Source organism: Adiantum capillus-veneris, chromosome 2, assembly GCF_014529385.1.
Source record: "Adiantum capillus-veneris isolate H3 chromosome 2, ASM1452938v2, whole genome shotgun sequence".
Lineage (NCBI taxonomy): Eukaryota > Viridiplantae > Streptophyta > Polypodiopsida > Polypodiales > Pteridaceae > Adiantum > Adiantum capillus-veneris.
In genome coordinates this window covers 86,924,993-86,941,628 of record NC_140932.1, presented here as the reverse complement: position 1 = coordinate 86,941,628, position 16,636 = coordinate 86,924,993, and positions in this window count along the sequence as shown.

Genomic DNA, 16,636 nt, shown 5'->3' with positions numbered 1-16,636 from the left:
TATAGCTCCTCATTTGATTGTACTCATGCTCTCCTAGCTTGTACTTCTCACAAACTTGCTCCCAAGTTAAATTTTCCCTTGTCAAATAAAAGAAGAATGATATTATTGCTTCTTTCAACACTCGATCTGTTTTTAGCTTCCAAGCCATCTCATCCATGTCCATTCTATGAGGGGTATGCTTGCTCTTCTTTAGCAAGATGGTCTTGTCCAGGATTGCATTTTGTAGTTCAAGAACTTCTTTATTCTAGAGGCCTAAAATGCACCTAAACAATGTAGGTGCCAGTGTTGCTGTGCCAGGTGCTTGTCGAATCTGACCACCCTTCATAGTTAGAAATTTAGAATTTTCGTTGGAACCTTCATCAATTGTTTCTCCCTTTGTATTTGGTAGCAAGCCTCGATCATATTGTCTCATGATCTTGACCCAATTCTTCCATATCTTCTCATCACATAGAAGCAAATGCAAGTCGGTCTTGACAAATCCCTTTTGAAGTGTGTGCTTTGTTGTCTCAACAAAGGTCTGCAAAATTGAAAATTCCAACATCAATATTGACAAGGCTCTAACTTGTGGGATTGAGACGCATACTTAATAAGTTCAAGCCTAGCTAGATTGAATTGTTTCTTTATATGCTCACATACATCTATGCAAAGTCCAAAATACATGGGTATATGTAAGTGGGACTCAAACTTAAGTTCGAGCCTCGCTTGTTTGTGCTATAGCCTCATATGCAAGTGACACTAAATCTTAAGTTAAAACCTCAATTTAAGTTCTAAATGAGCACATGGAGGTCTTGCTTGAGCCTATGATAGACTCTAGTTTACAAATAGATATTGATTAAAAAGACTCACATCCATGTTTTCAAAGAATCAAACAAGTACCTTCCAAGCCTCAAAGTCCTTCTTGGTTTGGTTGACACCAGATGGTGGCTTAGAAGAACAACCATTTGTATGCCATTGTGCTCGTGCTTGCATAAGTTGGTCAAGAAATGGCTCCTTTTGCATTGACATTGCAATAGATAGATTCACATCTTTGGAGATTTCACGAGAGATCTTTGGTGGGCAATTGAGAATAATCTTTGATTGTCTATATTTGAATTGTTGACGCAATTGAGGGGTAACCTTTGCAAAGTTTGCACCCTGCAAACGTTTTGCAGCACTAATGGAGTGTTGTCCAAAGATGATCCAGTAATCAAAATTGTGAACATCCTCTTTGTCAAGTTTGTCAAGAGGATGTTTTTTGGAAGGATCACAAGGCATCGAAATTGCTAGTATCTTCTCTTGCTTTGGTTCTTGAATGAAGTCTAAAGTCAAAATCCTGACCCAATCTAGATTTAATCTTCTGTACACATAGTTTAATGGAGCAGGAAAACACCTTGTCACGTCAATGCTAAAGACTTCATTAATCCCAAAAGGATAGAATCCCTTCTTGATTTCTAAAGAGGTCAGTGCCTTGTTATCTTCGGATGGATTTTCCATATCCATCAACTCCTCTTCAGAAACCTCTTTTTCTTCTGCACTCTTTTTCATCTTTCTCTTTGCTAGTTTTTGTCGATCCTCCTCAAGAGTAGAATCATCCTTTGCCTTTCTTTTTCTTCTGAGTCCTTGTGCATCTTGCCCTTGTAAACCTTCTTGCTCCTCTAAATTAATGGTGGCAGTGATCTTCTCTACATGTGTTGAAGCGCTTGCACGGGCACCTCTTGATGCTGCAAGTGCACTCCTAACTATGGCTTTCTCTATCTTCTCCAGAACTTTCTTAGATAGTGCCCCTATTGGTTTCTTTGCAGGTACAATCTTCTTTGGTAAGCTCAAGACTCGCTTTGCATGTTTCACTGCCTTCACTAGGTCTTCCACACAGTCCACACTTGAGTCTTCTTGATTAGTAAAGCTGGAGATCTTCAATCCTAATTTTACAATATAATTTTCTTTTCCTAATTTGCTACCATTCATGTCTGCTACATGAAAAGTACCCAATGATAAGCAAAATTGGTTTGCCTTTGTGGTCTCTCCAATAGGTAGCACATTACATGCAAAGCATGGCATTGCTGTTGCATCCACATCATCTTTGACACCCACAACAATCCCTGTGTCTCCATATTTCATATCACCTTGTGACAAATATAGATGGATGTCACCTTTGTAGTTTGCATCTGCATCGTAGGTATCCACAAACCACTTCACTCCTTCTTCTTTTGTTAACTCAAAGGTCTTGTCAAACTTTATTCTTAGAGCAGTAGTTTTGGCGTGAGTGGACATTCCAAGAACATCGAGTGTGAAGACTCGTGCAACTTGCTCTAGTATACTTGGTACATTGGAAGCCTCCATTCCTGAAACAACCAAAAAGAACAATATTAGAACCTAAACAAGGAGCATACGTTTAAGTTAGATAGTACATTTAAAAAAAAACACTAGCATGTGTACGCGAGGCTCGAACTTAAGTTTTAGCCAAATGATGTTGTTTTGTACCCTTGCTAGCCACAGGGATGTCATGAGAGTAGTCTTGCAAGTTAGTGCTACATTAAATTTGAGCCTAAAAGTGAAGCTCTATGATTTTTCTAGCTAGAAGGATGTCATGAGGCTAGGCATGCACCCTAGTGATACATTAGCATATGGAGAGGAAGCTCAAACTTAAGTTTGAGCCTAAAAGTGATTTTTTATTCCCTGATGCACTTGAGGCTCGAACTTAAGAACGAGCATAAAGGTGCTATTCTATGCCCTTGATAGCCACAAATATGTCATCAAGCTAGCCTTCCATGCTAGTTCTACACTCGAATATGCAAGTGGGGATCAAACTTAGGTTTGAGCCTCTTGTCATTGGTAACCAGAAGGATGCCATGAGGCTAGACTTAAGTTCAATACTAAGTGTTTTTCTATTCTTGCATGAATTCTAAAAGGACTTAGTGAATCTAGATTTTCATGATAGTGCTATACTAACATATCTAGGTGAGGCTCGAACTTAAGCTCGAGCCTCTTGCCTCTGGTAGCCACAAGGATGTCCCTCGGCTAGCCTTACACCCTAGTGCTACAATAGCATATGCAAATAAGGCTAGCCACAAGGATGTCATGAGGCAAGCCTTCCATCCTAGTGCTAAAGAATATGCACTTGAGGCTTGAACTTAATATCGAGCCTAAAGGTGTTCTTCTATGCCCTTGGTAGCAACAAGCCCTACATGCTGGTGCTACTCTAGTATATGCAAGTGAGGATCGAACTTAAGTTTGAGCCTACTGGCATTGGTAGCCACACAGATGTCATGAGGCTAACCTTACATCCTAGTGCTAAAGTAACATATACAGTTGATGCTCAAACTTAAGTTCAAGACAGACTTGCTATATTAGCATATGTAGGCAAGGTTCAAATTTAAGCTCGAGCCTCTTTCCCTAAGTAGCCACAAGGATGTCATCAAGCCAGACTTGCTACAATAGCATATGTAGGCAAGGTTCGAACTTAAATTTGAGCCGCTTTCCCTAAGTAGACACAAGGATGTCATTAAGTTAGACTTGCTATACTAGCATAAGTAGGCAAGGTTGAAACTTAAGTTTGAGACTCTTTCCCTAAGTAGCCACAAGGATGTCATTAAGGTAGCCTACAATAGCATATGTAGGCAAGGTTCGAACTTAAATTTGAGCCGCTTTTCCTAAGTATCCACAAGGATGTCATTAGGTTAGACTTGCTATACTAGCATATGTAGGTGAGGTTCGAACTTAAGCTCGAGCCTCAAAGTGTTTTTCTTTTCCTTTGGTATCCACATGGATGTCATGAAGCTATACTTGCACCGTAGTGCTACATTGACATTTGTAGGCAAGGTCTACACTTAAGTGCAAGATTTTTCCCATTGTTTGCCACAAGGATGCTATTCTATGACCTTAGTAGCTATAAGGATTTCACAAGGCTAACCTTTCCCCCTAGCGCTACAGTATGAAATACTCAAACTTTAGCTTGAGTGTAAAGATATTTTTCCATGTCCTTGATAGCCACAAGGATGTTATGAGGCTGTGCCCTTGCATAGTAGGGCTACACTGCAAGCAAGGATCTTTCAATTGGTAGCTACAAGGATGTTAGGAGGCAAGCCTTGCATCCTAGTTCTAAAGAATATGCACTTGAGGCTCGAACTTAAGATCGAGCCTAAAGGTGTTCTTCTATGCCCTTGGTAGCAACAAGACCTACATGATGGTGCTACTCTACTATATGCAAGTGAGGATCAAACTTAAGTTTGAGACTACTGGCATTGGTAGCCACACAGATGTCATGAGGCTAACCGTACACCCTAGTGCTAAAGTAACATATACAGTTGAGGCTCAAACTTAAGTTCAAGGCAGACTTGCTATATTAGCATATGTAGGCAAGGTTCGAACTTAAGCTCGAGCCTCTTTCCCTAAGTAGCCACAAGGATGCCATTAAGCCAGACTTGCTACAATAGCATATGTAGGTGAGGTTCGAACTTAAATTTGAGCCGCTTTCCCTAGAGCTATTATGCTTTGGCCCTGGTTAAGTCTCAAGCACTTGCATGAGGCAACGCTATCATGCTAAAATATCCACAATAAGCTCATGAAGCCACACTAGAGTGGAATATGCTAGTGCTTTGAGAGCATTAGAAGGTGAGGTTTAAGCTACATCAATTCATTGTTCTAGTTTCTCAACAAGGAAACAAGGCACCAATATCGAGCTAAATGTCAAAAGCAAAGAATCTACGTCAAGTGGAAATGTCACACTCAGTACGCAACCACATAAGTGTTGTTATCTATCTTTTTCTTTAAGTAGATTAATTACTTAATTATAGTTTTTTTTAAAATTAATTAAAGTACTTATTGATTAAGTACTCTAATTAGAGAATAGCCACTTACTTTCAATTTATAGAGTGTGATTTTAGACGTAGTTGTAGTTTGATTAACTTAATGATAGAATTTAAAAGGTGTATCAAGGAAACGGTAGCAAACAATAATGAGTATATGTAGTCATTAGAAGTAGATTAAATAGAGATAAGAAACTAATAGAATGATATTGGAGACTGAATTCTGAGATGCAGGTTTAGGAGAGATTAAGAGGAAGGGAGGGAGTGATTAAGAGGAGGCAAGGGAGATTACACAGAGAGATTAGAAGAGATTAGGGAGTGATTAAGAGGAGGCAAGGAAGATTACATAGAGAGATTAGGGAGTGATTAAGAGGAGCTGAGGGTAATTACACAGAAAGATTAGAAGAAGATATCACACACACACACACACACACGAGAGAGAGAGAGAGAGAGACACAAAGAAGTGCACGTGGATAAGCCTTTTGAATTTGAAATTCAAATTTCAAATCTAGACTCCACTGCTACATCAGATCTTCACTTGCAATCAAAAAGAGAAAGACATGCGCACACACACACACACACACACACACACACAGAGAGAGAGAGAGAGAGAGAGAGAGAGAGAGAGAGAGAGAGAGAGAGAGAGAGAGAGAGAGAGAGAGAGAGAGAGAGAGAGAGAGAGAGAGTTAATGTAGAGCGTTTTGGGACTGCAAATAGATTCATAGAGGAGAGAGATGGGAAAGTAAAGAACCATACCTGTCACTTCGTCGTCGGTTTTTTCACAGTCTGCACAAAAATCCAAACCCTGTTTTAATGTAAAAGAGAGAGAGAGAGGGAGAGAGATAGATAGAGAATTAATATAGAGTTGTGAAAAAGAGCCTTGTGGGGCCGCGAGCAGATTCGCAGAGGGCAAGGAGATGCGGGAGTAAAGAATCTCACCTGTCGCGCCGTCGTCGAATTTGTCACAATCTATAGAAAAATCCATACCTATTATAATATAGAAGGTTTTAAAAGCATTAGAAAGTCTTTAATAGCTTTTCCTACCAAGCCTACCAAGGTTAGATTAACAAACTCACATGCGTGGACCAAAACTAACGGTTTTCATGATGGTTAAAGGAAGCGGAAAAAAAACTTTTCACGAAAATCAGCATAACTTTCACATACAGAGTCCGATTGCAAAACTTTTTTTATGAGCCTGTAGCTTGAGAGCGGCTCTACGCTTTTCTGAACAAACCCTGTTGAGAAAACTTGTTTTCTGAACAATTTAAAAAAAAAAACGACGTTTAAGGGGTCAAAAAATTCGACGAAGTTAAAGGTGTCTAGAACTAGTTTTTTGAGAGTTTTGGGAAAATAATACTCACAAGTTGGACATAGTTTTGACTTCCCTTGGCTAAAACCTCTTAGGATCAATGAGTGAGGGACCCGCCTCCACCAACCCTCTTGCTTAACCGATTTCATTGCACCTTTTTGCATGTAAAATTGTCCTGCTACAACACGTAAAACACCAGGACTATAATAATCACCAAGAATCGATTTACACATAAACAACTGAGGAAAAAAACTCATTGTATTTTGAATGTCCATCAAGGCTCAATTGTCATAGCATAATCTCCAAGGCCACCTATACTCGAACTAATGTCCTATCCTAAAAGAAAACTATATGACTAACTAGGCTCGAACTTAAGTTTGAGCCACTCATGCAACTACTTTGAAGCCTCACCTTCTTGTAAGCTCAGACTCTTTTGATAGGTCATTCAAGGAAACTTAGGTTTGATGTAAATCTCATCATTACCTTGGCTCCACCTTACAACTCTTTAAATGTAAAATGTAGCTCAAACTTCAATTTGAGTCTCCTTCCAAATTCAAGGCTACTTCAACATAGCTTGGGTTTTTTCTCACACCTCTTTTTGCTCGTAGATTTCTAACACTTGAATATGCATCTTTGCTCAAACTTGAGTTTGAGCCTTCTACCAAATTCCATGGGTGCCTCCATGTAACTTGGGCTACATCTTGCAAACCGTGTGACAAGTATAGATTTCTAACACTTGGATGTACATTTAGGCTCAAACTTGAGATCGAGCCACCTACAAAATTCCATGCTTGCCTCTATGAAACTTTGGCTTTGTGAAACTCTTTTTATCTAGGTATTTATAGCACTTAGATGTACATCTAGGATCAAACTTGAGCTTGAGCCTCCTACCGTCCTGCGTGGGTTGACTCAATATAGCTTGAGATCTATCTTGCAACTATTTTAAGCTATAGATTTCTAGCACTTAGACCTACATTTAGGCTCCATCTATGCTCCGGCATTGTAACTTGGGCACCATCTTGGACCTATTTTCAGCTTTAGATTTCTAGCACTTAGATGTACATTTAGGCTCAAACTTGATCTCGAGCCTCCTACCATCCCCAATGGGTTGATTCAATATAACTCGAGATCCATATTGTAACTCTTGTGAGCTATATATTTCTAGCACTTGGATGTGCATAAAGGGTCCATCCTCCTATCAAATTCGATGGGTGCCTCTGCAATGTAACATAGTCCCTATCTTGTAACTCTTGTCATCTTTAGATTTCTAGCACTTGGATGTACATACAGGCTCAAACTTGAGCTTGAGCCTCCTACCATGCTCCATGGATTGACTCAGTAGATTTTCTTAATTGAATGGGATGCAAGATTTTGCCAAAATTGTGAGTGTATCTTGGGAATGCATTAAATTTTGAGTTATATGTTCAGACATACAATTTTACTGATATCTCTTGATTTTCTAAAAAATTGCAGGGTCCAAAACAAGGTGATTCAGTGTTTCTTGTTGATGGTTCCACAAGGAAAGCTCGTGGGGTTATTCATTCCACTGATGCATCTCAATGTTGTGGTTTTGAATTGATTGGCACAACATGTGTGGCGATACATGTACTAGAAAGTTTTGATGACACCTTCTTGATTCCATTCGTCACAATGGACGCAAGAACCATGTCTCAAGCAGTTGTAAGCATCATCAAATGGCCATTGCATAATATTGTTATGGACAGAGGAAAATCGCACACAATAGATGAGGATTTTCTTGTTGGTCAAGAAGATGGCTTGATAGATAGAGCGAGTTGGAAAGAGAAAAGAGTCATCCTTTGGGCTGACAATAGATCTACAAAACTTGGTAATGGAGTGGTATTGCTGGTCCACCAATATGAGGCTATAAACTGTATTGAACTAGGTGAGAGTAGCTTGGGTGTGATTGTGGAAGGGTCGATGCATCCACATCAAAGTGATATTTCAAGTTTGAATTTGGTAAGCTGGCCTATTAGGTAGCTCACATTTGAGAATGGTGAGCCCTTGATCAAAGACACTAGATCTTCTTCTGCCATTGAGGGTATTCAAGATTTCCTCATGGAAGAAACGGGAGATTCCCTTGACAGCTTATATGCTTCCAGTGATGACTATGAGGATGATGGCATAGATAACAACACTGAAACTAGTTTTGAAGAAGGTATCACTAGTACAAAACTAGGTCTTCTTCTTCATACTCAAAATGATAGAGAGCAGGATGCCATTGCCGGTGACTATGATATAAGAGATGGGACATGTAAGAAAAGGAGTTATGTACATAGAGTTAGGCCTAGAAAAAAAAGAGGTAATGCTCATGCTTTCAACAAACAATATGATGCTACAAACATTCACAAAGTTGCAACAATTGATTGTTGTGAGATGCGATGCTACCAGATTGGAAACATATCCAAAATCATGCAAGCGAGGGTATACTTTTGGGGACAAAGCTACACTAGCCGATGCACATTTGTTTTGGGTTGTATGAGCATGGCTCATAGAAAAGATCAAGAAGAGGAATGCTTTGAGTTTACTTTTGATGGAAAGAAGGTATGTAGTAAAGCATGGTATGTAATGCATGGAATAGGAAAGTCAACATTTTATAGGCTGCGTAAAAAATTCTTGGATGGAGCATGCAATGAAAATCATGGAAACATTGGAATAATAAGGAAGAGCTTGACACATGTTGAGATGGCAAAAGCACTCATACAAGGCTTCATAGATAATAATGCAGATCAAATGCCACATAAGTCAAGGACAACCATGCATGGCACTCGGGAAACTCAACGTATTCTACCAACGATGTACAAACAAGTGGACATTTTGCGGGACGTAAACGACACACTTGTCACAATGGAATACAAAACGTTGTCACAACCAACATTCTCAAGGTTGTGGAACACAGTCTTCAAGACAATCACTTTATCAAAATCAAGCACATTCTCTAAATGTGACATTTGCGCATCAATAAAGGTCAAGCTGGAGTCTACCAAAAATCAAGTGGAGCGTGCTAGTTGAAGGAGTACGAGCGGAAGTGCGACGCGAGAGAGAGTGCGAGAAGAAGAGCACGACGATATGGTGAACTCGCTCTACTCTAATGTGTAGAGCATAGTGAGTTCTTATTAGGTTTTTACAAAAGAATATGTGTACATACCTGGCGGCCCGCCCACTTACCTGGGCGACCACATTGGGCTTTATACCCCAACAACCTCCCACTTTAAGTGCGAGAGAAGCTACTATACAAGCTAATATACAAGAGATGTAGAGAAGTGATGTACTACCCTACACCTAACTGCTTGCGAAAATGCGCAAAGCTCTCTGAGGGAAGTCCTTTTGTAAGTAGATCAGCAGGATTTTCTGTGGTGTGAACTTTGACAAGCTGAAGTTGCTTATCCTCGAGCATTTCCCTGATGAAATGATACTTCACATCCACATGCTTTGTCTTTGAGTGATAAACTGGATTGCGAGCCAATTGTATAGCACTTTGACTATCACAATATAACACATGCATCTCTTCTTTGATTCCCAAATTTGTTACTAGTCGATTAAGCCAAATTGATTCTTTACATGCCTCTGATGCTGCAACATATTCAGCCTCTGTAGTAGATTGAGTAACAAAATCTTGTAATCTAGAACGCCATGATACTGCTCCACCAGCCAATGTAAAGACATACCCTGACGTAGACCTTCGGTTGTCTAAGTCACCTGCATAATCTGAGTTTGTAAAACCCTTTACACTTAGCTCCTGACTCCCATAGTATATATGCATACTCTTTGTAGCTTTCAGGTATCTCAATATTCCTTTCACTGCCTCCCAATTTTTCTTGCCTGGGTTTGACATGTATCGACTTACTACTCCCACTGCAAATGCAATGTCTGGGCGAGTAGCAATCATTGCATACATCAAACTACCCACTGTAGACGCATATGGAATCTTATCCATTTCAGCCCGTTCTTCCTCAGACACAGGACAATCTTGTTTGCTAAGTTTCACATATGGTGGCAATGGAACACTCAGTGCCTTTCCCTTCTCCATATTGAAACGTTGCAAAACCTTGTCAATATACTCTGTTTGAGATAACCAAATCAACTTCTTTGATCTGTCTCTCTCAATGCGCATACCAAGTATATGACTTGCCTCACCCATGTCTTTCATGTCAAACGATTTTGCCATCTTTGACTTCAAAGCTGAAATTTCTTCCAAGTGCTTGCCAGCAATCAACATGTCATCCACATACAAAATAAGGATCAGCCAACTGCCATCCTTAGCCTTCTTTGTATATAGACAATGATCGAACTCACTACGTTTGTAGCCTTGAGAAAGCATAAACTTGTGGAATTTATGGTACCATGCCCTCGGTGATTGTTTTAAGCCATAAAGACTCTTTAACAACTGGCATACCCAATCTTCCTTGCCTTTCTCAACAAACCCTTCTGGCTGCTGCATGTAAATTTCCACATCTAAATCACCATGCAAGAACGTTGTCTTGACATCCATTTGGTGCAACACCAAATCTAATATGGCAACCAATGCAAGAAAGCATCTCAATGTAGTCATCTTGACCACCGGAGAGAAGACTTCATCAAAGTCAATGCCTTGTTCTTGCTTAAAGCCCTTGGCAACAAGCCTTGCTTTGTTCTTTGGCTGACTATCATGAGCGGTGATCTTATACCTGTAAACCCATTTACAAGGTAGAGCCTTTTTGCCCTGTGGTAATTTAACTAGCTTCCATATCTTGTTTTTATACAGAGCTGTCATCTCTGACTGCATGGCCAATTGCCAATTCCCGGAGTCCTTCATTTGCACTGCTTCCTTGTAACATGAAGGCTCATTGCAATCAGTCAACATGACATAGTTCATAGATGGAACAACCTATCAGGAGGTCGCGTGACACGTCCAGATCTACGCACAATAGGTGGCTCAGGCTCAGCCACAACCTGTGGTTCCACTCTATCCTGTCCTTGCTCCTCTTGAGCCCTGACATTTTGTCTTGCACGTGCAGGTCCATCTTCTTGGAAGACAACTCTTCTAATCTCCTCAACCCTCTCTGGTTTAGAATGATATTTGGATTCATTAAAGTGAACATCATTGTTGCGGACAACCTTTCTGGATTCGGGATCCCAAAGTCTGTACCCCATCTCACCAGAATTACCATAGCCTAGAAAGATGCACTTTCTACTCTTTGGCTCAAGTTTGTTCCTAAATTCCTTTGGAACGTGAGTATATGCCTCACAACCAAAGACTCTGAGATGCTTGTATGAGGGAATTTTGCATGACCATACCATCTCTGGCACTGAATCCTTGTGCAAAACCTTGCTAGGAGATCTATTTACAAGATGAACAGCTGTTGATACAGCTTCAGCCCAAAACCCATTTGGCAGTTGTGCATTAGACAACATACTTCTGACCTTCTCTTGTATGGTCCTATTCATCCTCTCAGCAACACCATTTTGAGGAGGATTGTAAGGAGGAGTAAGTTCACGTTTTATACCTTTTGACTCACAAAAGTCCTGAAAGGCCTTTGAAACATACTCTCCACCATTGTTAGTGCGTAAGCATTTAAGCTTCTTGCCACTTTGATTCTCCACAAGTGTCACAAACGTTTTGAAAACACTAAACGCTTCATCCTTGTGCTTGAGAAAGTAAACCCATACTTTCCTCGAGTGATCATCTATAAATGTCATAAAGTAAGAAGCTCCCCCTGGAGATAGGTTAGGCATAGGTCCACACAAATCACTATGAACAAGTGCCAACTGTGTATCTCTTCTACTGCTTCTATGCTTATGTGGCTGCTGTGTTTGCTTACCATACAGACAATGTTCACAGAATTCAAAATCATTAAATGAAAAGCCAGGCAAATAACCAGAACGAGACAAGATTTCCATTCCCTTCTTGGACATATGTCCTAACCGGCTATGCCACAAAGAAACGTTCGGCTGCTCGGTTACATTTATTACATTTATAGAGACATTTGATACATAAATCATGTAAAGTCCTCCAAACTTTACTCCATGTGCTACTGTCATAGAACCCTTGGATATCTTCCACATGTTCTGTCCAAAAGTGGTGACGTAGCCAGCATCATCAAGTAAACCTGTGCTGATCAAGATCTTTGTAATTGCGGGAACATGTCTCACATTTTTCAGCGTGAAAGAAGAGCCATTCTGAAACTTCAATTGAACATCTCCAACACCTAAGATCTCACATGTCTGCCCATTGCCTAGCCGAACATGATCTTTAGTGGTCACATAAGAGGTAAACCACTCCTTGTTTGGAGACACATGAAGTGATGCCCCTGAGTCTATAATCCAGTCACTCAGTGCATTTCCATCAGATGCTGTAAGAAGAGCTGAGTCCATTGTATTCTTCAAGAAGTAGATGTCTCCTGACACTAGACTGTCATCCTCTGCAACAGTGTTTGTCACATTTATTTCTTGAATCTTCACTGAGGACTTGTTCTTCTCACCATGGTCTTCAACTTTCTCTTTGCCTTTTTCTGCTTTCCATTCTCTGCAGTCTCTTTTCATGTGACCCTTCTTGCCACAATGGTAGCATTCTATGTCACTCTTGCCTTTAGCACTGCGGGACTTGCTACGAGACTGATTCCTCTTTCCACCTTTGTACTTTTCTTTGGTCCTTCCCCTGACAACTAAGGCTGTTCCTTTGCCTTTGTCCATTGTCTTTCTATTGGTTTCTTCAGTAAGCAGACTTCCTTCTACACCTGCTATGTTCAAACCATCTGGAGGTGCAGAATTACTCAAAGCTGTGCAAAAAGTGTCCCAACTTTCCAGCAATGTGATCAACAGGAACATAGCTCTAACAGGTTCATCAAACTTGACACCTTGAGCTGACAACTGACTATAGATTGTGTTGAATTCATTCAGATGATTAGACATAGGTGTCCCTTCTTTCATCTTCAAGTCAACAAGCTTCTTAAGCCAGTATACCTGTGAAGCTGCACTCTGCTTCTCATAAAGATCACTCAGCTTTAACCATGCTTGATAAGCTGACATCTCGTCTGCTACATTGAAGTAAACGCTTTCTGCCAAAGTCAGCATAATGGTAGAAAGTGCCAATTCATCCATTTCGTTCCATTCATCTTCGTCCATATCTTCTGGTTTTATCCCCTTGAGCTGTATAGGTTTTATCTACTTCTTTTGTACCAACACGTGTCAAATCTGCTTCTTCCACACTGGGAAATTGGTTCCATCCAGCTTCTTGATATTGTAAAGAGCAGTGTCCTGTGATCTAGCCATAGCTACGCTTCACAATAGTTTACTTTCCTGGGAAAAATTCGGCAGAGTTTCCCCTGTAAACTGACCTCTGAACCAATATCAACTTGTCAAATGAACCAAGAAAGCTTCAGATTCCGCAAAAATTTTGGCAGAGTCTCCTTTGTAAAATGGCTCTGGTGTACTAAAAACAGACCAAAAAACAGCTCAAAAAACACTGTCTCTCTGACACTGTAAGTTGCGGGTAAACCTGTCCTGCACTTGTACTGTCTCTCACTGTCCTGTCACTGTCCTATAATCATAGACTGTGACAATGCCTCAACGGCAGTAAAGCAAAGATGCAATCCCAACTGTCTAACTCATAGTCAATACATCCTAGCTGCCTATCTAAGGGTGCTCGAGGGATCGCTCCAAGACCTGTATCACCGAAAGGATCTCAACATTCGAGAATCCCCCAGCTCAATAAAACCTCACTCGACCCTCAACAAAGGCTGCAGTAAATCTGACAGTACATAGACTTCCCACAAAGTCATACATCCACAAATTTCCCACTGTATGTTGTAACCGCTGTGGCGGTTGTTTGTTGCGTGACTCACAGCCAGCAAACCCTCAACAGACATACATCATCTCTAACAATACATCCCATGTGGAAGTACCTGCAATGTCAGGATGAAATCTGGAATATCAAGCAGCAAACACAAGCTACCTGATGAACTAGTGGATGTCGCCTACAGTTTGTGTGTAGATGCGCCCGTGTCGTATGTGACACGCCTCCAAGAACTGTGAGCCGTCCTTCGATGTGTAGACAGCCACAAATCAACACTCTGGGAGTGTCGATATCCTCAGCACCTGCAGTCATAGGCCAAAAACCCCAAATTTGCAGAGTCGGATCTGCACCCGCTGAGACCACGTAGTCGAAAATGACCTGCGCAGAACTTTGTCGAAGCCGAACGGTGACCAAGATGACCTCAGAATGAAATTCTAAGCACACCAAGCCCTGCGGGATCTCCCACAAGATTTGGGGCCGTGTCTTTGCCTGTCGAATTTCACTCCAATCTGAGCTGGTGACTCTAGCCTCCTGCAGTGTTGCCCCGAGCCTCGATCTGAGCTCTGATACAAGTTGAAGGAGTACGAGCGGAAGTGCGACGCGAGAGAGAGTGCGAGAAGAAGAGCACGACTATATGGTGAACTCGCTCTACTGTAATGTGTAGAGCATAGTGAGTTCTTATTAGGTTTTTACTGTTAAGTATGGAGCCTGATTTACCCTTGTAATTTTTTGTGGTAAAAGCGCACATTTGTAAGGCCCCCACTATGAGGAGAAGCCATTGTGCGTGAAGGAAAATCACTCACCGGAAACCAAAATTTTCACGGACAAGAATCAGGGGCAACTTTAAAGGCCTCGGGGGCGGAGGCCCCCGAGACTTTTTTTTGGCCGGAATATTCCTTTTCGCTGGAATATTATGGCCGGACGGCGGTCGGAAAGTGGTCGGAAAACAACCGGTCGGTTGGCCGGTGGCCGGTAGTCAATGGCCAATGGCCGGTGGTCAGAAGTCAATGGCCGGTGGCCGGTGGTCGGAAGTCAATGGCCGGTGGCCGGTGGCCGAATTCAATGGCCGGTGGCCGAATTCAAAAGCGGACTTGTCTTCTCAAGGGCGGCCACACATGGGCGGATTGGAGGGTCCGATTTGGACTTATTCGCACAAGGGCGGCTACACATGGCTGTCTCTCATAAGAGAGGGCAGCCCTTTTGGCCTATAAAAGGAGGCCATTTCTACACACATTTTATAGTGTGAAGTTGATGCAACAAGGTGAGTGTGAGGTGGTGAGAGTGAAGCAAGGCGGGAGCTCCATTAAGGGTATAATCCCTTTGTAAATTACTTCTTGTTTTGAAGTACTAAAGCCATTGAGTGGCTGTTTTCCCGTGGACGTAGCCCACATTGGGTGAACCACGTATATCGTGTGTACTCTCTCTCTCTCTCTCTCTCTACTCTATAATCTCGTGTATGTAAATCTGTCTCTCTCCATTAAGTAATCTACTCAATTATCTATTTAGCTACGTCTTATTTCCTAACATTTACAAAAGAATATGTGTACATACCTGGCGGCCTGCCCACTTACCTGGGTGACCACATTGGGCTTTATACCCCAACACTAGATACATGGCACAGAGGAGAGCACACATATTGCAACAAATGAGCTGTAGAAATCTGTACTATGCTTGGAGGAGCTCTTCAGAAATGAATCCAACCAAGTTCTTGTGCATTATACATGACAAGATGGACCAGAGTAAGACTGCTATACCACAAATTAAACCAGTTCCAAAATCTCTCAATGGAGTTGAGAGGATTCCAGTATTCTCGACAGGAATGCTCACTCATGGACATGGACAAACAGCTTATGGTCACTTTGCATTGGGATTATGGCCGGGTGATCCCAACTTCACAATTGCATCTCTCTCAAAATGTCTAAGAAACTTAGAAAGAAGAGATAAACATATGTTTGGTGACTTGAGCTTAGGAAACTCAAGTGTAGAACCATGAACAAATCTTTTTGATTGTGTTTTGTCTACAACTTCTCTCTATCACCATATGAAAGTGCTTAAGGAGAAAAACCAGTACTACAAGGAACAAAGTGCTCAAAATGAAGATGCAGAGACTGATCTAATCACAAATGTGAATGTGGACACTGAGAATTTTGCTTCTAGACATGGAAATGATTGTCCAAGGATGCAATCAATCTTTGCTACTAATGCACATGTATAGGAGGATGGCAATGTATTTGGGTTCAAGAGGTTGCCAAGAACATTGTTGTTGCAACTTGACAATTGTGGTTCAAAAAATAAGAATCGATATGTGTTTGCATACCTATCATTGTTGGTTGCACCAGGAGTATTTGACACTGTGCAACTTGGATTTCTTATGGTTGGTCACACTCATGAAGACATTGATGCATTGTTCAGTCGCTTTTTTGAGAAGCTTAGAAAACAAGCCATTTTTACATTTGCACATTTGATGAAGATCTTCAGTGAGTGTGTTAGCATGCATCCATCACCTTTTCTCCTACAAAAGGTGGCAGACTTTAAAGGATTTGTAAAGGAGTTCTTACATGATGGAGCAGATAGCTTAGTGGGTCATTCAAAGCCATTGCAATTTAGGTTCTATATGAGTGATGGAATACCTTTGATGCAGTACAAAGTACACCCTAAAAATGTGGATTGGTTACCCAAAAATGGTATAGAGTTATTGAAGAGAAATGACCAAGGAGGAGCCAAGCTTCCTGAAGGTGTTCCAAAAGTATT